A 23,777-nucleotide genomic window follows, 5' to 3' on the forward strand; every position below is an offset into this window, starting at 1 on the left:
AAGCTCATTGCATATTGTTAGTGAAATCAGAGAGAAAAAAATCAGGAGAGAAATTATTTCGGGTGATTTTAAAATCCAGTATTTTGTTTGTACAATCATAATGGTGTATATTCTAAAGACAAAAAGAAATCTTGAACTGCGTTCAATAGTCTCATTGTCAGTAATAATATGGGTATAACATTCCGAAAACGTCATATGTATATTTTTAGCTTAATGTAAATAAGACATGTTAAAAACTAAAGGAAGTAAAACCCTGTGTTCTAGTTATCAATTTGTTGCCTCTTAGCTCCAAATCTACCCCTTCATGCTTCACTCTGTAATACTGAAACTGGACCCTGAAACATTTCTTCTTTGCTAGTTGACATGATGATGTTAAGCTTTATTAGTAGATGGAGCTAGAAAAATCTGCAAGATGAGCTTCTACTCTTCCATTCCTGTGGCATGGTATGTTTGTGGGACATGCAGTGGTGCTCACTATCCAGAAAGTTTTGTTGCCAGTCTCAGTCCCACCCCCTCATTCCTTAATCACCATCCTTGGCTTGCCAGCAACCCAGCAAAAAAAAAAAAAAAAAAAAAAGAAAGAAAGAAAGAAAGAAAAAGTTCAAAAGAGCTTTATTAGTAACAGCCAAAATGTCCTCCAATACATGAATGGCTAAATAAACCATAGTACATCCATACCATAGAATACTACTCAGCAACTAAAATACAAAACAAAACAAAACAAAAAAACTATTGGGGCATCTGGGTGTTTCAGTCGATTAAGAGTCTGATTCTTGATTTCGCATTAGGTCATGATCTCAGTTTGTGGGATCAAGGCCCACATCGGGCTCTGCGCTGACAGCACAGAGCATGCTTGGGATTCTCTCTCTCTTTGCCCCTCCCCCTGCCTCTCTCTGTCTTTCTCTCTCTCTCAAAATAAATAAACAGTAGAAAGAAAGAAAGAAAGAAACAAAGAAACAAAGAAACAAAGAAAGAAACAAAGAAACAAAGAAAGAAACTATTGATACATGCAACAACCTGGGTAGATCTCAAGAGTATTATGTTAAATGAAAAAATCAATCTCAAAAGGTCACAATGTTATGACAAATTTAAAGGTTTTCAGTAAATTGGACAAATTCCTAGAAAAAAAGGATGCTCTATTAAAACTGACATAAGTAGAAAAAACTGAATAGTCCCTGCTCCTAAAGAAATTTAACTTGGGGCGCCTGGGTGGCTCAGTCAATTGAGTGTCCAACTTTGGCTCAGGTCATGATTTTGCAGTTCATGAGTTCAAGCCCTGCATCAGGGTCTGTGCTGACAGCTCAGAGCCTGGGGCCTGCTTCAGATTCTGTGTCTCCCTCCCTCTGTGCCCCTCCCCTGCTCATGCTCTGTCTCTGTCTCAAAAATAAATAAACATTAAAAAAAAAATTTAAGTATACAAAAAATTTAAAAAGAAAAAGAAATTTAACTCATAATTAATAGCCTTGCACAAAGACACTCCAGGCTTAAACAGCTTCATCAATACATTCTACTAAACATTTAAAGAAAAAATAATTCCACTTATACACAAAATTTCCAGAAAATCAAAAAAAAAAAAAAAAAAAAGGGAAGGGAACATTACTCAACCTGCATTATGGTGATACTAAAACTTTAAAAAGATTGTACAAAAACAGAACACTGAGGCCAATCTTTCTCATGACTTTAGATGTGAAAAACTTTTTTTTTTTAGTAAAAAACTAAATCAAGCAATAATATATAAAAATTCGGGGCACCTGGGTGGCTCAGTCGGTTAAATGTCTGGACTTCAGCTCAGGTCATGATCTCACTGTTTGTGGGTTCGAGCCCCACATCGGGCTCACTGCTGTCAGCACAGAGCATGCTTCAGATCCTCTGTCCCCCTCTCTCTGCCCCTCCCCTGCTTGCTTGTGTGCTCTCTCAAAAATAAATAAACATTTAAAAAATTAAATAATAATAATAATATATAAAAAATTATAACCCATAAAAACCCATAAAATACCTAGGAATAAATCTAACCAAAGAGGTGAAAAATCTATACACTGAAAACCATAGAAAGCTTATGAAAGAAATTGAAGAAGACACCAAAAAATGGAAAAAGATTCCATGCTCCTGGATAGGAAGAACAAATATTGTTAAAATGTTGATACTACCCAAAGCAATCTACACATTCAATACAATCCCTATCAAAATAACACCAGCATTCTTCACAGAGCCAGAACAAATAATCCTAAAATTTGTATGGAACCAGAAAAGACCCTGAATAGCCAAAGCAATCTTGAAAAAGAAAACCAAAGCAGGAGGCATCACAATCCCAGACTTCGAGCTATACTACAAAGCTGTAATCATCAAGACAGTATGGTACCGGCACAAGAACAGACACTCAGAACAATAGAATAGAATAGAGAACCCAGAAATGGACCCACAAACGTATGGCCAACTAATCTTTGACAAAGCAGGAAAGAATATCCAATGGAATAAAGACAGTCTCTTCAGCAAGTGGTGCTGGGAAAACTGGACAGCGACATGCAGAAGAGTGAACCTGGACCACTGGTCTTACACCACACACAAAAATAAACTTAAAAAATGGATGAGAGGCCTAAATGTAAGACAGGAAGCCATCAAAATCCTTGAGGAGAAAGCAGGCAAAAACCTCTCTGATCTTAGCCACAGCAGCTTGTTACTCAACACGTCTCCAGAGGGAAGGGAAACAAAAGCAAAAATGAACTACTGGGACCTCATAAAAATAAAAACTTCTGCACAGCAAAGGAAACAATCAGCAAAACTAAATGGCAACCGACAGAATGGGAGAAGATATTTGCAAATTACATATCAGATAAAGGGTTAGTATCCAAAATCTATAAAGAACTTATCAAACTCAACACTCAAAAAACAAATAATCCAGTGAAGAAATGGGCAAAAAACATGAATAGACATTTCTCCAAAGGAGACATCCAGATGGCCAACTGACACATGAAAAATGCTCAACATCATTCATCATCAGGGAAATACAAATCAAAACCACAATGAGATACCACCTTACACCTGTCAGAATGGCTAACATTAACAACTCAGGCAACAACAGATGTTGGTGAAGATGTGGAGAAAGAGGATCTCTTTTGCATTGTTGGTGGGAATGCAAGCTGGTGCAGCCACTCTGGAAAACAGTATGGAGTTTCCTCAAAAAACTAGAAATAGAACTACTCTACAACCCAACAATTGCACTACTAGGTATTTATCCAAGGGATACAGGTGTGCTGTTTCGAAGGGACATATGCACCCCAACGTTGATAGCAGCACTATCAACAATAGCCAAAGTATGGAAAGAGCCCAAATGTCCATTGAGGGATGAATGGATAAAGAAGATGCGGTACATATATACAATGGAGTATTACTCAGCAATCAAAAAGAATGAAATCTTGCCATTTGCAACTACGTGGATGGAACTAGAGGGTATTATGCTAAGTGAAATTAGTCAGAGAAAGACAAATATCATAGGACTTCACTCATATGAGGACTTTAAGATACAAAACAGATGAACATAAGGGAAGAGAAGCAAAAATAATAAAAAACAGGGAGGGGGACAAAACAGAAGAGACTCATAAATATGGAGAACAAATTGAGGGTTATGGGAGGGGTTGTGGGAGGGGGGATGGGCTAAATGGGTAAGGGGCACTAAGGAATCTACTCCTGAAATCATTGTTGCACTATATGCTAACTAATTTGGATGTAAATTTTAAAAAATAAAAAATAAAATTTAATAAAATGTTAACCCATTACAAGGTCTACACACACACACACACACACACCAGCAACTTAAACCACACCAAGGGGGGCACCTGGGTGGCTCAGTTGTTTAAATGTCTGACTCTTGGTTTTGGCTCATGGTTTGTGGGTTCCAGCCCCACATCGAGCTCTGTGCTGGCAGCATGGAGCCTGCTTGGGATTCTGTCTCCCTCTCTCTCTCTCTGCCCCTCCTTTGCTTGCTCTCTCTCTCTCTCTCAGAAATAAATAAATAAACATTAATTTTTTTTAAAAAAACTACACCAAGATCAATTTCTCCCCTCATCAGATTGACAAAATTTTCAAAGCCAATAAAGCTTAGAAAAACAAACTCTGCCATACATTGCTGGTAGGTGTACAAAATGGCATGACCCCAATGGAGTGACGTATTGCAACATCTAATAAAATCACATACACATTAACTCTTTGCTCAGCAAATTCCATTTCTAAAATTTACCCGGAAGCTTCTCTTCTATAAATATGAAACAATATGTGGACAAAATCACTCATCGTAGTATTGCTTGTAACAGCAAAATACCGGAAACAAAATGCCTATCAATCGGAAACTGGATGAAGAAACTATGGTACCTTCCCCAGTGGAGGAATGTGCAGCTAAAATGTGAGGAAGATCTCCACAACATGATATAAAATTATGCTACCTTTTGTGTAATAAAATGATAATATATGTGTACATTTTTGTGTATGTATATATTCTTATGTATGTGTATAGTTTTGCTTATTTTTTTTAATGTTTATTTATTTGCTTTTGAGAGAGAGAGCGTGGGGGGGTGGGCAGAAAGAGAGGGAGACACAGAGTCCAAAGCAGGCTCCAGGCTCTGAGCTGTCAGCACAGAACCTGACATGGGGCTCAAACCCACGAACAGTGAGATCATGACCTGAGCCAAAGTTGGACGCTTAACCAACTGAGCCACCCAGGTGCCCCTAAGTTTTGCTCCTTTTTGAAAAGAAAACGCAGAGAAAGGATAAAACCAGAAACTAATAGAAATGGTTACTTATTAGTGCGTGAGGGAAGAGAAAGAGAGAAATATGAGATCAAGACTCCTTCGGCTTGGAGCACATGGGTGGCTCAGTCAGAAGAGCCTGCAGCTCTTGATCTCAGGGTTGTGAGCTCAAGCTCCATGCTGGATGTAGAAATTACTAAAAATAAATTAATAAGCTTAAAAAAAAGACCTCTTTGGCTTTACCTCTTTATAAAGTTTTGACTTTTCAACCATGTAAATGTTTCATGTATTCAAAAATAAGCTAAATCCAAATGGGACAAAAAAGACAGACCCTATAAATGAATAAAACAGAAAGAAGTGAACCTAACTGCATATGAAAGTGATTATATAACTACACAGAAAAGTATTCCAGTAACTTTTAAACACAATACCTTAAGCATATGCCCTTATTGGGATATATTCTAAAGATAAAAAGACCTGCAAAGAAGCCTTGAACTTTACTTACTGAGTTTGTTATTGGTAGTGTTATTGGGGTAGTGATTCTGAAACTATTCTGTATATTGTAGGAAACAAACTGTTTTTCAGGAAACAGGACTGTTACCATGGAAAAAGGCAGATGCAAATATGGAATGGGAGCCCATGATGTTCAAATTTTAATTAATTTTAAATAATTTAATTAATAATTCCTGATTTAAAGTATCACTGTGTCCACTGAAGAGGCCTAGAAGCAATGACCACACCTACTACCTAAAATCTACTTTCTACATACCATTCATAGCCTGGTCTTAAAAAAAAAAAAAAAAAAAAAAAAAAAAAAAGCTTCTTGGAGAAATGGTTGATTACTGATTAGGAGTAGGAAAAGTACAAGATAAGTCTCTACCTTTTTGTGCCAGAAACAGGGAAGTGCTCAAAAACTAATGGGTATGCATTAAAAGGACAAAAGATCCAGATTAAAGGTTTCTCTCACTATCCAAATGAGCAGCAATTTGAACATCAAAAAAGAATGATAATAGATTTAAAATCCATTTAAGAGGGGCGCCTGGGTGGCTCTGTCGGTTAAGCGTCTGACTTCGGGTCAGGTCATGATCTCACAGTTCCTGAGTTCGAGCCCCGCATCGGGCTCTGTGCTGACAGCTCAGAGCCTGGAACCTGCTTCAGATTCTGTGTCTCCCTCTCTCTCTGCCCCTCCCCTGCTCATGCTCCATGTCTCTCTGTCTCAAAAATAAATAAACTTTAAAAAAAAATTTTTTTTAATAAATTAAATAAAATCCATTTAAGAAAAAAGAAAAAGGAAGGAATCCATGGACCCAAATTGGAGCTAAAAAATGCATGGTAGTTATAGTGGGGGAGAGAATGATAGAAATACAACTACAAATGAAATAATTGATGCAGTCAAGAAATATCAAGGAACAAAATATTGACAAGGCCTCAAAGCATCACCATACATGTCATGTATTAATTATAACAGGAAGAAAGTACTTTCACAATAGAGAGATCTGATGGATACCACTACACCAAATGATCAAACTTAAAATTATCAATAATACAACTGATGTTATGTGTTCCTGATGATGCCATGGGGAATGCATATCGCCATGTAGTACTATAAACATAGTATCACTATGTTTAACCTGAATCTAAAATGGGAAACAGTTAGTCAAATCCAGATTATGGGACATTCTACAAGACAAGTAAAGGCAAAAATGTTGAGTGGACTATTTTAAGTGAAAGGAGAATACGATGATCATCTTTTTTTTTTTAATGTTTATTCACTTTTTGAGAGACAAAGACACACACAGCGTGAGCAGCGGAGGGGCAGAGAGAGAGGGAGACACGGAATCTGAAGCAGGCTCCGTCCGACAGGAGGGCTCGAACTTACAAACAGTGAGATCATGACCTGAGCCAAAATTAGACACTTAACTGAATGAGCCACCCAGGTGTCCCTGCAATAATCATCTTTGATTGGATCTTAGCTGGGGAGAAAAACAGCTAGAAAGGAAATTCTAGCTATAAAGAAAATTTCAAGGATACTTGGGGAAATTTGACCATAGGCTATATGACAATAATAATATTGTATCAATATTAAGTTCCTTGAGATAATAAAGTTATTAGAATTTCCTTTTTTTTAATGTTTACTTATTATTTTGTGAGAGAGAGAGAAAGAGGGAGTCAGCATGAGTGGGGAAGGGGCAGAGAACAGGAGACACAGAATCTGAAGCAGGCTTCAGGCTCTGAGCTGTTCAGAGCCCAATGCAGGGCTCAAACCCACGGACTGCGAGATTATGACTTGAGCCGAAGTTGGATGCTTAACTGACTGAGACACCCAGGCACGCCCTCCTTTTTTTTTAAGGGGATACATGCTGTAATACTTAAAGTCTATAATATAAGTGTGAAATTAATTTGGAATGATTCAGATCTTTATGTGTGTGTGTCTGTGTATGGATTGAGAGACAGAGACAGAGACAATATGAGATGAGCACAAAGATGGCAAAATATTTTAGCAAATTGGTGAATGTAGGTTGAAGAACAATAAGTGTTCATTACATTATTCTTTCAACTTTTCTATAGGTTTGGTATTTTATTAAAATAAAATGTAAGAGAGAAATTAAAATTCACCAGTCATCAAAAGACACCATTAGGTGAGTAAAAATGGTAAAGCTCAGAGTGAAAAAAGATACATATCATCCATAAGATCAACATAGTAACCATATCCAAAATATATAACAATCTCCTGCAAATCAGAGAAAAACACAAATAAAAAAATAGGTAAGAGACTTAAGCGGAATTTATAAAAGAGGATATCCAAATGGTCCATAAACACATGTAAAGGTTCGGCTCAGCCTAACTAGGAATTGGGGAAGTAGAAGTTAAAACCACAAAAGTATATTGCAACACACCCACCAGAATGGCTTAAATTTAAAGGTTTACAATAACTAGTGTAGCAAGGATTGGAACAATGGGGATTTTCACATACTACTAGTGGGATGTAAAATAATACAGCCACTTTGGAAAACAATTTGTTATTACCTTCTAAAGCTTAAAATACGCATACTCCATGATCCTTTCCTGGGTACACAGCTAGTGGAATGCATGCTTACTAATAGCAACAGATAATGTGCATAGCAACATAGCGCCATTATCCATAATAGCCCCCAACTGCAACTCATATGTCCAATATCATCCTAATGGATAAAGTGTGATATATTCACACAAATTAATATAATAGAATGCTATATAACAATGCAAATAAACAAACCACAATCTCCTGCAACAATATGGGTAAATCTAACAAATACAAAATAAGTGAAAGATGCCAGAGACAAAATAATACATACTTCATTATTGTATTTATAAAAAACTCAAAAACAGACAAATATAAACTACTGTGTTTCAGGATGCAAATTTAGGTAGTAAAACTTTAAAGAAAAGCAAGAATGTGATTTTTATTTAAAAAAATAACCATTTCACTTCTATGTGGAATCTAAAAACCAAAACAAATGAACAAACAGAAACAGACTCATAAATACAGACAGCAAACTGGTGGTTGCCAGAGGGAAAGGGTGCAGGGGAAGGATGGGTGAAGTAGGTGAAGGGGATTAAGAGGTCCAAATTTCCAGTTATAAGATAAATAAGTCACAGAAATGAAAAGACAGCATAGGGATATAATCAATAATGTTGTAATAATGCTGTATGGTGACAGAAGGTAACTACACTTATTGTAATGAGCATTGCACAATATATTGAGTCGTCAAATCATTCTGTTGTACACCTGAGATTAATATAACATTGTGTGTCAACTATAATTCAATAATAAAATGTTTTAAATTAATGATTATCTTGGAAGGGAGTAATGACTAGGAAGGATCACAATAGAGAGATCTGGATGGTGGTGACACAGATATTTGATTTGTGGTAAATCATTGACGTCTACTTACTCATTTCATGCACCTTTCTGTGTGTTTATTTAACAAAATAGGGTTTTTTTTTTGTTTTGTTTTGTTTTCATCGTTTTTTATTTATTTTTGGGACAGAGAGAGACAGAGCATGAACGGGGGAGGGGCAGAGAGAGAGAGGGAGACACAGAATCGGAAACAGGCTCCAGGCTCTGAGCCATCAGCCCAGAGCCTGACGCGGGGCTCGAACTCACGGACCGCGAGATCGTGACCTGGCTGAAGTCGGACGCTTAACCGACTGCGCCACCCAGGCGCCCCCAAAATAGGGTTTTTTAAAAAATGTTTATTTATCTTTGAGAGAGAGACAGAGCATGAGCAGGGGAGCGGCAGAGAAAGAGGGAGACACAGAATCAGAAGTAAGTTCCAAGCTCTGAGCTGTCAGCACAGAGCCCCACACAGAGCTCGAACTCAGGAACCTGGAGATCTGAAGCTGGATCTCCTGAAGGAACCTGAGCTGAAGTTGGATGCTTAACCAACTGGGCCACCCAGGTGCCCCAACACAATAGTTTTTAAATTAAGAAACAGGAACTGTAAGGGATCCTGGGTGGCTCAGTCGGATAAGCATCTGACTTCAGCTCAGGTCATGATCTCTTGGTCATGGGTTCGAGCCCCATGTCGGGCTCTGTGCTGACAGCTCAGAGGCTGGAGCCTGCTTCAGATCCTGTGTCTCCCTCTCTCTCTCTCTCTCTCTCTCTCTCTCTCTGCCCCTCCCCCACTCACTCACGCGCTCTCTCTCTCTCTCCCTCCCTCAAAAAATAAACATAAAAAAATTTTTTTAATAAAAAAATAGGAACTGTAAGAAGAATACAGGGGGCGCCTGGGTGGCTCAGTCGGTTAAGCATCCAACTTCAGCTCAGGTCATGATCTCACGGTTCGTGGGTTCGAGCTCTGTGTCGGGCTCTGTGCTGACAGCTCAGAGCCTGGAGCCTGTTTCAGATTGTGTCCCTCTCTCTCTCTCCGGCCCACCCCTGCTTGTGCTCTCTCTCTGTCTTTAAAAAGTGTGTAAACATAAAAAAATCTTTATAAAAAGAATACAGGATTTTACATAAAAGAAACAAGAAGTTATATTTTTAAAAGATAATGCAGAAAGAAAAACATAGACATCAAACAACTCAGTAGATAGGCTTCATAGTAGACAAGATACTGCTAAAGAGTGAGTTAGTGAATTGGAAGAAAGAGTAGCAAAAGTGACCCAGAATATAGCACAGACATATAGAGAAGAAAATAAAAGAGAAGTTTAGAGAGATGGATGAAAAACTCCAATATACACTTAATGGGAATTCCAAAAGAATAAACAGGCAAGAGCTAATAGTTGAAGTGAAAATGTCTGGTCTTTCAGAATTAAAGGAAATATGAATCCTCAGATTGAAAAAGAACACCAAGTCTTTCACAGGATAAAGAAAATCGATCCATATCTAGATACACTGGAATAAAATAAAAGACCACAGAAAGCAAAAGAATACTAAATGCTTCAGAGAAAAAAGATTAACTACAAAGGAAAGACTACCAGACAGACTTCTCATGAGCAACAACAGAGAAGACAGCACAATAATAGCTTCCAAGTTTTGAAGGAAAATAACCATGGGGCACCTGGGTGGCTCAATCAGTTAAGCATCCAACTCTTGATTTCAACTCAGGTCATGATATCAGGGTCATGAGATTGAGCCCCATGAGATTCTCTCTCTCTCTCTCTTTCTCTCTCTTCCTCTGCCCCACCCCTGCTCACTCACACACACACACACACTCTCTCTCTCTCTCTCAAATAAATGAATGAATGAATGAATGAATGAATGAATAAATAAGGTAAAATAACTATCAATTTAGAAATTTATACTCAGCTATATCATGCAAGAATGAAAGCTAAATGAAGACATTTCCAGATAGGCTAAGAAATTTTTTATTTGTAAGCCCCCAATGAAAGAAATACTAGTATATTTCCTTATTTCAGCAAGGAATAAAATAAACCTGGAAAGGAGGAGGAAGATTCAAGAAATGTATTAGTTATGTACTAAGAATTAGTAAAACACTTTGTATCCTGAATATCTTCTGTTGGCTCTCCAGATCTTGCCTACACTCTTCTACACTCTGCTAAATGCTTTGGAGGCTACATCAAATAAACTCCCTTGTCCTCTGGCTTGGAACTGGGTTTTGCCAATGGGGAGCCCTAATAGTACACTGCAGAAAGAAAAGATGTCAGATCAGAGTATATATTTTTGTTTCCTCCTATCATGGTGGTCTTTGGCTGGGTGTATACCTTGAGGTCACTATTTCTCTCATGATAGCCCTATATGTATTACTCTCCTTTCAGCTTTTCATGATGGCTCCCTCCCCAGATCCCTTCAGGTCTAGGGGTGATAAAACTCTGGTTGCTATCAGCTCCAGCATATTATACTATCTCTTGTGGGTTTCTTTCTTTCTTTTCTTTTCTTTTTTTTTTAAGAGAGGGAAGAGTACAAGCAGGGGGAAGGGGCAGAGAGAAAGAGAAAGAATTTTAAGCAGGCTCCACGCTCAGTGTGGAGCCCAACACAGGGCTCAATTCCACTACCTTGAGATCATGACCTGAGCCAAAATCAAGAGTCAGATGCTCCACTGACTGAGCCACACAGGTACCCTAATATCTTGTGGGTTTCTTAATCTCTATTCACACATACTCATTAGAAATAGTTGCTTTAATTTATTTGTTAAACTGTCCTTGAATTATCCTAATTTGAGTGTGTAATTTATTTTCTGTTAGGAGACTGAAAGGTTGGTAAGTTTAAATAAGTATTGACTATGAAATATAATAATAACCACTAATTTGAGGGAGTTAAAACCATGATGGAATGAAAACATTAGACAACACAGCACAAAAGATGAGAAGGGTGAGGTTGCAGGCTAATTAAGGAGCTTAAGATCCTTATCTTCTTTAGAAGAAAAATAGAGAATTGGTGAATTTTAAACTTCGTTAGAAAAATATAGAGTAATTTCAGAGTAACAAAATCTGTCTCCCTAGGCCTTAAGTTGCAAATAGTTATTTCTATATTTTAGACTTCTTCATTTCTTGTAGTATTTAAAACTCAGCACATCCAACATTGAACATATTATCTTCTCTCCATCCCAAAATTAATCCCTATCTCTGGGCAGAGCTTAAGTCTCAGTCATCTTTGACTTCTCTCCCACACCATCCACAGCCCTGCCAGGAAAGAGAATTTTACTTATTAAATGTCCCCTGAATGGGGCACCTGGGTGGCTCAGTCAGTTAAGTGGCCAACTCTTGGTTTCAGCTCAGGTCATGATCTCATGGTTTATGGGTTCGAGCCCTGCACTGTCATCATGGAGTCTGCTTGGGATTCTCTCTCTTTCTCTCTCTCTCTGCCCTCCCCTGCTTATTTTCTCTCTCTCAAAATAAATAAATAAACTTTAAAAAAAAGTCCCTTGAATCCATTCCTTTCCCACCCCTGTCTAGTTCATTTCTCATGTTCAGACTCACCTTCTCTCTAGGCCTGACCCTGCTCCAGTCCCTGTTTCTCTCCTTCTTGCCCACACCAGATGGACAACAGCACTATGAGGAAGCAGTTGAGATGGCATAGAAGTGTCTCCTGGGAATACTACCCAATTATTGAGAAACAATTACACCTTAGCAACCAAACCTGGAATGTGTACCCTGGAACTAACCCACCAGCTCCTATTCTAAAGAACCGAAGGTAGAATAGAGCTTCCCCTCCCCCAATTATGACTCCTGGAGAGAAATGGCTTTATTATAACTTCTTTACAATACCTGCTGCATAGTAACTATTCAATAAACTCGTTTTGTTGAACCAAAGGTGTGCACAGGGTTTATATACAAAAATATTTACCATGGCATTATTCGTCTATAAGTAAAATTTCAAAATTTTCTTGACACTCAACAATACATAGATATTTACATCACAGTACATACATATATGTACAGTAATTAAAAATAATTTGGGGGGCACCTGGATGGCTCAGTAAGTTGAGCATCTGACATTGGCTCAGGTCATGATCTCACAGTTCATGAGTTTGAGCCCTGCATTGGGCTCTGTGTGGACAGCTCAGAACCTAGAGCCTATTTCAGATTCTGTGTCACCCTCTCTCTCTGCCCTTCCCCTGCTCACACTCTGTTTTTCTCTCAAAAGTAAATAAATATTAACAAAAAATTGTTTTAATAATTTAAAAAATATTTTCAAAAATTTTTGTAGGAGCCCCTGGCTGGCTTAATTGGTGGAGCATGCAACTCTTGATCTCAGAATTGTGAGTTCAAGTCCCACATTGGGTGTAAAGATTACTTAAAATAAAATAAAATCTTTAAAAAGTAATAATAATTTTGTAAAATAATATTTAGTGACATGATAAAACATTAATATTACATTAAGTTAAAAAAGACAGGCTACAAAAAGTATGTATCATACTGTTTTATATATATACATATATATTCATATATATTACACACACACATATGTGTATACATATATGCATATGTGTAGTATATATGAATATATACGTATTTGTGTACATTATATAAACACACATGTAGGGGCACCTGAGTGGCTTGGTTGGGCGTCTGATTTCAGCTCAGGTCATGATCTCATGGGTTTGTGAATTCAAGCCCCACATCGGCCTCTCTGCTGTCAGCACAGAGCCTGCTTTGGATCCTCTGTCCCCCTCTCTCTCTGCCCCTCCCCTGCTTGCACTCTCTCAAAATAAAAAATTAAAAACACACACATATATTATGCACACACACACACACATATATACACAAACACATATGAGTCCACAGAAAAAAGTGGAAGAGCTTACATCAAAATGGTAACATATCCAGATGGTAGATTTACAAAGAATTTTTATTTTCTTCTAAGGACTTTTCTATAAGTACCATTCAGTTTAAATAAACATATGTTACTTTTCTCATCTAAAAAAATGTTATTTTTGGGGCGCCTGGATGGCGCAGTCGGTTAAGCGTCCGACTTCAGCCAGGTCACGATCTCGCGGTCCGTGAGTTCGAGCCCCGCGTCAGGCTCTGGGCTGATGGCTCGGAGCCTGGAGCCTGTTTCCGATTCTGTGTCTCCCTCTCTCTCTGCCCCTCCCCCGTTCATGCTCTGTCTCTCTCTGTCCCAAAAATAAATAAAAAACGTTGAAAAAAAATTTTTAAAAAAATGTTATTTTTAAGTATGTTCTTTTGAAAATGTAAACAGTTTGACAATTTAGAAAATGGTCTATTAAAAGCAAGGTTTATAGAAAAAGCCTAATTCAAGTGAGCTCAACAAAAAATTTTTGGCATTGTCTATATGATAGGTATTGTGAGGGTATTCAAGATAAATCTTTTTTTTCTTTTTTTTTTTTTATTTTTTTAACGTTTATTTATTTTTGGGACAGAGAGAGACAGAGCATGAACAGGGGAGGGGCAGAGAGAGAGGGAGACACAGAATCAGAAGCAGGCTCCAGGCTCTGAGCCATCAGCCCAGAGCCCGACGCGGGGCTCGAACTCACGGACCGCGAGATCGTGACCTGAGCTGAAGTCGGATGCTTAACCGACTGAGCCACCCAGGCGCCCCTCAAGATAAATCTAACATGATTGCTGACCTCAAAGAACTTAGTAAAGAACACATGACAATTATCGGACAATACGTGCAATATTATAGGCATGTACAATGTTCTGAAAAAAATAGAGATGAGCACATAATTAATTCTGTAAGAGTTAGAGAAGCTTTCAGAAAGAATGGGCTGGTGAGTGTGGTTTCTCAGGATGAAACAGAGTAGAGGGGATAATATGGAGGGAGAAGGAACAAGATACACAAAAAGCCCTGAGGCATGAGACAACATGATAGGTAAAGGGAAGTACACACAGAACCCATCAAAAATGTACAATATCTCCAAATGATGTAAGTGTCATGTAGCTGTTAAAATTGATATCTTAAAGTGCATTAATGAGTTCAATATTTGGTGGAAGTGTACAAAATGAAACTGAGGAGGAAAAACTTTGCCATGCTATGGCAATGGGGAATCTTTGAAGGGTTCACATATCAGAGGATCTGTGATTTAGAGAAATCACCCTTTGGGTAATGTGGAAGGTGGATTTGAGGAGGAGTGAGAAATAATAGTCACTTGATCTAAGGTAGTAGCAGTGGAGATGAAGAGAAAAGAACAGATTACAAAGATACTTTGGAGGTTAAAATAGGCAGAACTAGGCAGTTGATTAGAAAAGGCAACAGGAGTGGCGCCTGGGTGGCTCAGTCGGTTGGGCGGCTGACTTCGGCTCAGGTCATGATCTCACGGTCTGTGAGTTTGAGCCCCACATCGGGCTCTGTGCTGACAGCTCAGAGCCTGGAGCCTGTTTCAGATTCTGTGTCTCCCTCTCTCTGACCCTCCCCTGTTCATGCTCTGTCTCTCCTTATCTCAAAAATAAATAAAAACGTAAAAAAAAAAAAATTTAAAAAAAAAAAAAAAGGCAACAGGAGGGGTGCCTGGCTGGTTCAGTTGGTTGAGTTTCTGAATTCGGCTCAAGTCATGATCTCACAGTCCGTGGGTTCAAGCCCCATGTTGGGCTCTGTGCTGACAACTCAGAGCCTGGAGCCTGCTTTGGATTCTGTGTCTCCCTCTCTCTCTGCCTCTCCCCCATTCGCACTCTTTATCTCTCTCAAAAATAAATAAACATTTTTTTATTTTTAAAAAAAGAGACAGAAAGAAAAGGCAAGAGGAAGGAGCACCTGGGTGGCTCGGTTGGTTAAGTGTCCCCACTCTTAATTTTGGCTCAGATCATGATCTCAAGGTTCATGAGATCGAGCCTTGTGTCAGGCTCTGCATTGACAGCATGGAGCCTGCTTGGGATTCTCTCTCTCTCCCCCTCCCTCTCTCCCTCTCTCTCTCTCTCTCTCTCTCTCTGTGCCTCCCCTGCCTGTGCATGCACAGGCATGGAAAATAAATAAACTTATTTTGCACATGCATGCAAAATAAATAAGTAAACTTAAAAAAAAATAAAAAGGAAAGGTGAGAGGAGGGGCCAAGGAGAAGCACTCCAGGTTCAGACTTGAATAGGGTAAATGGAAAGGAAGAAGTAAAACAGTCTTACCCACAAATGACATGATCTTGTATATTGAAAATCCTAGGAAATCCACTAAAAAAAAAAAAAAAGCTAGAATTAATAAGCCAGTTTGGCAAGTTCACAAAATCAATATACAAAAACCAACTGTATTTCTATACAGTAGCAATGGACAATCTGAAAATGAAATTAAGAAAATTAATCCATTCACAATAAGATAAAAAAGAATAAAATACTTAGGAATAAACTGAACAAAAGAAGTGTAAGACTTGTACAATGAAAATTATAAAACATTGCTGAAAGAAATTAAAGAAGACTTAAACAAATAGAAAGACATCCCATGTTCATGGATCAGAAGACTAAACATAATTGAGATGAATATTCTCCCCTAATTGTCTACAAATTCAACATAATCTCTATCAAAATCCCTGCTGTCTTTTTTGTGAAAACTGGCAAGCTAATCATAAAGTTCATATAGAAATGCAACGAATCCCAAAACAATCCTAAAAAGAAAGGTTGGGGCGCCTGGGTGGCTCAGTTGGTTAGTATCCAACTTTTGATTTTGGCTTAGGTCATGATCTCACAGTTCATGGTAACCCCACATTGGGCTCTGCACTAACAGCACAAAGCCTGCGTGGGATTCTCTCTGTCCTCTCTTTTTGCCCCTCCCCCTGCTCATGCTCACTCTCACAAAATAAATAAATAAACATTTAAATAAATAAATAAATAAATAAATAAATAAGAAGGGTTGGAAGACTTATACTTCTTGATTTCAAAACTTACTACAAAGATAATCAAGACAGTGTAGTACTGGCATAAATATAGACATACAGGTTAATGGAAATGGACTGAAAGTCCAGAAATAAACTCTTACATTTATAGTCAAGTGATTTTCTACAAAAGTACCAAAATTCAATGGGAAAGAAATCATCTTTTCAACAAATGGTGCTGGGACAATTGGATAACCTCAGAGGAAAAATAATTTGGGCCCCTACCTCACACCATACACAAAAACTAGCTCAAATAGGTCACATCTAACCTAAATGTTAGAACAAAAACTTAGGAGAAAACATAGGAGTCAATTTCTGTGGTCTTGTATTAGGCAAAAAGCAAAAGCACAAGGAGAAAACAAAATGACAAATTAAAAACTTTGGCACTTCAAAAGACACATTAAGAAAGTGAAAAGATGATCCATAGAATGGGAGAACACATTTACAAATCATATAGATATATGTGACTTGTATCCTGAAGAACTCTTACAACTCAATAATAAATACATATAACTCAATTTAAAAATGGGCAAAGGATCTGAATACATGTTTCTCCAAAGAAGATATATTAGTGACCAATAAGCACGTAAAAAAAAGCACTCAACATCATTAGTCACTAGAAATCAAGAACAAAATAAAAATAACTCCTTCTGACCAAAGATGAGACATTTTGCATATTAACAAAGTTAATAATTGCAATGTATTAAAATACATCAAACGCATTTAAATTCCTGAGTTCATAATGATTCTTAAAGGGGGAAAAAAGTGGCCACCTTTGAAGGGCATAATAAAAAAAATTATTTTGAAAAATGGTAATAAAAATCAAGCAATTATTCAGGCTTTTCTATATAAATTGTAGCACTGGGTAGCAAAAACAGTTTATAAAGAGCAGTATCTCTTTCCAGAAGTATACCAACTAATAAAGGGAGAAGCAATGATATAATAATGTCAACATTTAAAAAAACTTTTTTAATGTTTATTTATTTTTTGAGAGAGGGAGAGAGAGAGAGACAGAGTGTGAGTGCGGGAGGGGCAGAGAGAAAGGGAGACACAGAATACAAAGCAGGTTCCAGGCTCTGAGCTGTCAGCACAGAGCCTGACACGGGGCTGGAACTCACAATCATGACCTGAGCTGAAGTTGGATGTTTAACCGACTGAGCTGCCCAGGCACCCTATGCCAACATTTTTCAATTCATAATTGATCAATAGCTGCTAACATACTAAAAAAAAAAAAAAAAAAAAAAAAAGACATCCAGATATGATTATCTCTGTTGCCCCCCACATCTCTAACCAGAGTCTGATCAAGCCACCAGAACAAACTAATTTATAGTAAATACAAAGAACAGAGGGACATGTAAAACAACATCATGAGGCTATAATTAGCAAAATCCAAAATATGGGAAAAACAGTCCTTTTTCTTCAACAAATAAATCACAAGGGAGAAAAAAAGAGATGAAAGGGGAAATCAAAGTTCAAAAAAGCTAAGAGACAAATCAAACAATCATGAAGTGGGACTTTATTTGGATCCAGGTTCAAACAAACACATTGTAAAAAAGATATATGAAACTGTAAATTTGGAGATAGCAGAATATTTGATGATATTGAAGAATAATTGTGTGGGATGATTGGTGTGACAATGGTATTGTGCTTATGTTTTTTTAAAGAGACCTTATCTTTTACAGATACATACTGAATATTTATGGATGAAATTATATAATGTCTGGGATTTGCTTTAAAATAATAAGCGAGGGGAAGAAATGGGTGGGAGTATATGTGAAACAAGAATGGCTATGAGCTAATAAACAGTACATTTAGTGATGGGTACAGGAAGGCTGACTACACTATTTTCTTGACTTCTGTATGATTAGAATTTTCCACAATAGAAAGTTTTTCTAAAAATCTACTTCATGACTTTGTAGTAATAAGTAATTATCTAGAGGGCTTATCACCATGGCTGAAGATAACCTCTAAACATTGTTTTTCACTTTTATATTCCTTTCAATTAATTAATCACACCTAAAAGTACATTACTTAGACAAAGACCCATGGTTCATATGACTTTATCCACCTAGTAGTAATTTACTGAAGTTTCAAATTTAGAATTAGGAAATGCCAACCTTCAGAGTCCCAAACCTACCCTACAACAGCAGAGGCAACAATCCCAAATGCCTCCCTATCACTACTAATAAATTATTGCTTTCCTCTCACCTTGCAGAAATACTTGCAATCATTCATTTAGTCATTATTTTCATTAATTTATTATGTGTCCAGTATTAGGTGTAAGGATACAAATAAATACTAATACAGTAGATACTAATAAATACTAATACAGTAGACCCTTAGGGCTCCTGGCTGGTTCAGTCAATAGAGCATGCGACTCTTGATCTAGGGGTGGTGAGTTTGAGCCCCATGTTTGGCAGAGAGATTACTTTAAAAAAAACACAGTAGCCCTTTGGTTGAACACTAGATGAATACTTTTGAGTGCCAAATGCATTCAAGAAACAGTGCTAAGTAACTGTAACAAATACACAACCTAACTCTCTCCTAAAAGGCAGCTCTACTGGGCACATAAAAATGAACAGAGATGGGAATGCAAGCTGGTGCAGCCACTCTGGAAAACAGTATGGAGGTTCCTCAAAAAACTAAAAATAGAACCACCCTGTGACCCAGCAATTGCACTACTAGGCATTTATCCAAGGGATACAGGTGTGCTGTTTCCAAGGGACACATACATCCCCATGTTTATAGCAGCACTATCAAAAATAGCCAAAGTATGGAAAGAGCCCAAATGTTCATCGATGGATGAATGGATAAAGAAGATGTGGTATGTGTATACACACACACACACACACACACACACACACACACACACACAATGGAGTATTACTCAGCAATCAAAAAGAATGAAATCTTGCCATTTGCAACTATCTGGATGGAACTAGAGGGTATTGTGCTAAGTGAAATTAGTCAGAGAAAGACAAAAATCATATGACTTCACTCATATGAGGACTTTAAGACACAAAACAGATTACCATAAGGGAAGGGAAACAAAAATAATGTAAAAACAGGGAGGGGGACAGAATAGAAGAGACTCATGGAGAACAAACTGAGGGTTACGGGAGGGGTTGTGAGAGGGGGGATGGGCTAAATGGGTAAGGGGCACTAAGGAATCTACTCCTGAAATCATTGTTGCACCATATGCTAATTTGGATGTAAATTTTTTAAAAAATTAAAATAAAAAAATAGAAAATAAAAAAAACTCTCAGTAAATTAAGAAAAGAAAAAGCTTTCTGATAAAGGGTATTTATGAAAAAATTATCACTGATGAGCACTGGAAAAATAAATAAACAAACAGAGATGTGGTACTCGCCCTCACATAGTTTAAAAACTGATAGAGCCCATGAGACAAGAACCCAAACAACCAAGAATAGAAAGCTGAATGTGATAAATGGTCCCAAAATGATTCAGTCACCAAAGTGGGAAGTGGTGAGTAGTCAAGATTGGCGGGAGGATTTAAGTGTCTAGGTAGAGTTGGAAACTAAGGCTGGAACGGTACAATAGAGCCATTATGTGGAGTTAGGTTAAGGGATCTGAATTTTATTAGGCAGCAACAGAGAATTGTTTAATGTTACTGAGCAGGGCATGACACGCACAGAACTGTGACTTGGAACAATGCGTCTTGCAGCAAGTGGCAGAGCCCACAGACCACTCGTGGAAGACCAGTTCAAGCCTGAACTACATCTCCAGGCTCACAGCACACTCCTACATGCATGTGAACAAGCTTAATGACTAACAGATTTATAGCACCTAAGATGCACTTGAAGCTTTTGGAGACCGCGCTCCAGAGTACAGCACCCAGACCAGCACTGAACTGCCTCGGAGAAAACTTCCAGCCACAGCCTAGAGCAAAGCTTAGCAAACTTTTTTCCATAAAATGGTCAGATAGTAAGTGTCTCAGGTTTTGCAGGCCATGTGGTCTCTGTTGCAACTACTCAACTCACTAACACAACCAATGACAACAACGTGTAGATGAAGGAGCTGAGTTGTGCTCTAATAACATAGGACTTGGCCCTTGAACCATAGTTTGCCAACTCCTAGCCTAGAGTCTGGAGCCTCTTCCAGAACCCAAGTGACCAATCCAGATACAGACCAACTCCAACTCCTTCCAGAAAACTAGTGTCATTCATCAAAGACTAAGAAAGCTCCTTCAGAAGTACAATCCCTCTAGGCCTGAGGGTCCATCTGCCCACTGAAGAACCGGAGCAACTAATTCTCTGCCTAAGCTTGTGACAGCTAAACCCCATCAGGCCCACACCACTGTTATCCTTGCTTACCCCCCAAGGATACAAGCCCCTCCAAACGTCTTACTCTCCCACATCCTCTTTGCCTTTGCTCTTACTGTCTCCTCTCCCTAGAAGGGATGCTCACCTCCTACTCAGCTCACATGTCAATGCCACCTCCTCAGAGAGGTTTTCCCTGGTCCCCCAACCTATTAAAGCTCCCCTAGTCAGTCTCAATTACATTTCCATTTTCCATTCTTCATAGCACTTTGTACTATCTGAAATTATCTTATTTATTATATGTCTCCTCCCACAAAAATGTAAGTTCCATGAGATTGGGAAACTTGCTCATCTTGATCGCTACTGTATTTCTGGCCTAGTACCTGGTCCTCAGTACCAACTTATTAAATAAAATGAACAAATAAATGAGTTGCCCTATTTGCTCTGTGCTTCTTCCCTCCAACTACCCCTCTGCCTCCACCCCTTCCAACTTCTCTCCAATGCCTTTGGAAAAGCCTCTGTATTACAAAAACTTCCTTCTCTCCTCAACTCTTTTTTTTTAAGTGTATTTTGAGAGAGAGAGAGAGAGAGAGAGAGCGCACCCCAAGCAGGGATTCCACACTGACAGCGTGGAGCCTGACAAGGGGTCATGAGATCATGACCTGAGCTGAAATCAAGAGTCGGTCGCTTAACTGACTGAGCCAGGATATGGACCACCCAGGTGTCCATATCCTCAAATGGAAACCTGAGAACATGATTTTTCCTGCATGCTCTCAAGTGGAGGCTGCTTGTTTTCTCCTGTGCTGCACACCTTAGGGTCAGGCACCACACATACCCCCCCCCTTTTTATTTCCAGTCTTGTTTAAACACTTTCTCTCCAGTCCCACCCCCACTGCCACCCGCTCCCTCATTGGGTAAGTCTCTACTCATCCAGTTGAGCCCTGATGTCATTGCTCTAAAAACTCTGCCTGGGTACCTGGCCCACACTGCTGTCATCCAGATAATGTGCACCCCCCAGCCCCTGGAATGTTCTCATTTATGAGAGCATTTTTCATACTGTATTGCAACTATCAGCTTAAGGTATCTATCTCTTCCTTCACCCTATCCCCCGGAACTAGGCCATAAGCTCTGTGGGGGAAGGAACTTATCATAGTGCCTGAATGTAATGGGCTACCCATAAACATTTATTAAGTGAAAGAAGTCGTGGGGCACCTGGGTGGCTCAGTCGGTTGGGTGTCTGATTCTTGATTTTGGCTCAGGTCATGATCCCAAGGTCAGAGGATAGAGCCCCGCATCAGGCTCCATGATGAGCATAGAACCTACTTAAGATTCTCTCTCTTGGTTGGGGCACTTGAGTGGCTCAATCAGTTAAACGTCCAATTTTGGCTCAGGTCATGATCTCACGGTTATGTGGGTCCGAACCCTGCATTGGGCTCTGTGCTTACAGCTCAGAGTCTGGAGCCTGCTTCAGATTCTGTGTCTCCCTCTCTCTTTCTGTCCCTCCCCACTCACACTCTGTCTCTCTCTCTCTCTCTTTCAAAAATAAGTAAACATTTTTTAAAAATTAAAAAAAAAAGATTCTCTCTCTTGGGGCACCTAGGTGGCTCAGTCTGTTAAGCTGCCTAGTCTTGATTTTGGCTCAGGTCATGATCTCATGGTTTGTGGGTTCAAGTCCCACATCTAGCTCTGTGGGATTCTCTGTCCCTCTCTCTCTTCCTTTCCCCCACTAATGCACTCTCTCTCTCTCTCTCTCTCTCTCTAAAATAATAAATAAGGAAGGAAGGATGGAAATAAATAAATAAATAAATAAATAAATAAATAAATAAAAGAAGTCATAAGTTATTCCAACAGTGAGAGAAACTAAACATGGTGAGACCTAACAGGAAGCCTCTGCCAGTGAGAAATACTAAGGGTCTAGATTGGAGGAGTATGGCAGGAATGAAATGTAGAGTAGGACATGATGCCCCATACTTGTCAACGACATGCCATCTTTCTCACCAGATCTCTCCTCCTCCCTTCTGTTCATCTCATCAGCTGCCACCAGCACTCACCCCTGCCACTGAAGCCAGAAACCTGGGAGACATCTGCCCCCAACCCACTCCATCTAATCAGAGACCAAACCTCATGTCCAACTCTCCTTCCCCACCCCACTGCTTCCATCTTTGTTTAGAGCACCATCATCTCGCACCCCTGCCTGTTCCAGGTAAATCAGTCTTCAGGTCTGCCCTTCCTACAACCCTACAGTATCCCTCCTCTACAGACCTGGAAGAGTGAACTTTTTAATTATTTATTTTTTATTAATTTTTATTTGTTTTAAGAGAAAGAGTATGCACATACACACATAAGCAGGGGAGGGACAGTAGAAAGCGGGATAGCAAGAACCCCAAGCAGCCTCCACACTGTCAGCACAGCACCTGACAGGGGCTCAATCTCATGAACCACGAGATCATGACCTGAGCTGAAATCAAGAGTTGGTCACTTACCCAACTGAGCCACCCAGGCACCCCTAAAACAGTGAATTTTTTAAAGTGCAAATCTGAGTGTGTTATTCTCCTGATTAAACCCCTACGATGGCTTTCCATTTCCTTCATGGCTCTAGTTCAGGCTCTTAGCATGGCAGCCAAGGATAGCACTACATGATCCATCAGCTTCCAGAGGCTCTTCTCCTGCTCCCTCCCCAGCACCTTTTGCCCATAGTCAGTGTTATGCTCACCCTGGCTTCCCTGCCTGGGATGCCCTTCTTGGCTGTGTATGGACACATACATATGACTTCGTTCTTTCATTTATTTGTTTATTTATTTATTTATTATTTTAGAGAGAGAGAGAGTGTGCATTAGTGGGGGAGAGGCAGAGAGAGAGGGACAGAGAATCCCAGAGAGTTAGACGTGGGGCTCGAACCCACAAACCATGAGATCATGACCTGAGCCAAAATCAAGAGTAGGCTGCTTAACTGACTGAACCACCCAGGTGCCCATCATCTTTCAAGACCTAGTTCAAGC

At 39.0% G+C, this 23,777-nt stretch overlaps 1 protein-coding gene across 2 annotated transcripts in view; it reads right to left on the reverse strand.

Annotated features, from left to right (window-relative positions):
* LOC125918716 (maestro heat-like repeat-containing protein family member 1) overlaps positions 1-13,160 on the reverse strand; it is a 93,419-nt gene extending 80,259 nt beyond the window's left edge. For both annotated transcript variants that reach the window (XM_049624871.1, XM_049624872.1), the window contains exon 1: positions 12,162-13,160. The gene's annotated coding sequence lies outside the window, so the exon portion shown is untranslated. The remainder of the gene's footprint in view (positions 1-12,161) is intronic.
* Between the last annotated feature and the right edge of the window lie 10,617 nt (positions 13,161-23,777).

This window comes from Panthera uncia, chromosome B4 (genome assembly GCF_023721935.1).
Source record: "Panthera uncia isolate 11264 chromosome B4, Puncia_PCG_1.0, whole genome shotgun sequence".
Classification (NCBI taxonomy): Eukaryota; Metazoa; Chordata; class Mammalia; order Carnivora; family Felidae; genus Panthera; species Panthera uncia.